General features: G+C 29.0%; 1 protein-coding gene across 1 annotated transcript in view; it reads right to left on the bottom strand.

Annotated features, from left to right (window-relative positions):
• LOC138704883 (5' exonuclease Apollo-like) overlaps nucleotides 1-563 on the bottom strand; it is a 90148-nt gene that overhangs the window by 9228 nt on the left and 80357 nt on the right. The gene's annotated exons all lie outside the window — the stretch shown is intronic.

Raw genomic sequence — 563 nt, 5'->3', positions numbered from 1 at the left:
TTAAGTGTACACAATAAAAATAAGAAACAAAAAATAAAAATAAACACAGTGGAATACATTGCATTAAATATTTGCAACGCATTAGATCTGGCAACTCATCATAAGATATTCTTTTAATTTATATTTAAAAGATATCAAAGTTCGGCAGCTCTTGACTTCAGGTGGCAGAGAATTCCAGTACTGTAAACTGGGGTGATAGTGATCATTTGAAAACAATTTATTTATATAGTCTCAGTAAGTTTAAGAAAATCTTTTATTTTAACATTCATACAACATAAAATAAAAATTAAAAACACTGTGATCAATCTCACCCTTTGTTTGGGGTGACATTGATCATAGCTATATTATTAGATAGAATGGTAGTACAGAACATCAGTAATGATCATTGTAACCCCCAATGAATTCTGTCAAGTAGTTTTAAAGATATTCGCTTTTAAATATTTGGGGTGAGATTGATTGCTATGCAGAATAATTTAAATTAACAGAAGAACACAAACCCAAACAAAGCATATCAAATATAACTACTTTTCCATGATATCTATGTCATGTGGAAAATTGTACAC

This window comes from Periplaneta americana, chromosome 8 (assembly GCF_040183065.1).
Source record: "Periplaneta americana isolate PAMFEO1 chromosome 8, P.americana_PAMFEO1_priV1, whole genome shotgun sequence".
NCBI classification, from domain to species: domain Eukaryota; kingdom Metazoa; phylum Arthropoda; class Insecta; order Blattodea; family Blattidae; genus Periplaneta; species Periplaneta americana.
The sequence above is the reverse complement of the archived record's forward strand: the minus strand, read 5'-3'. Positions and strand labels throughout refer to the sequence as shown.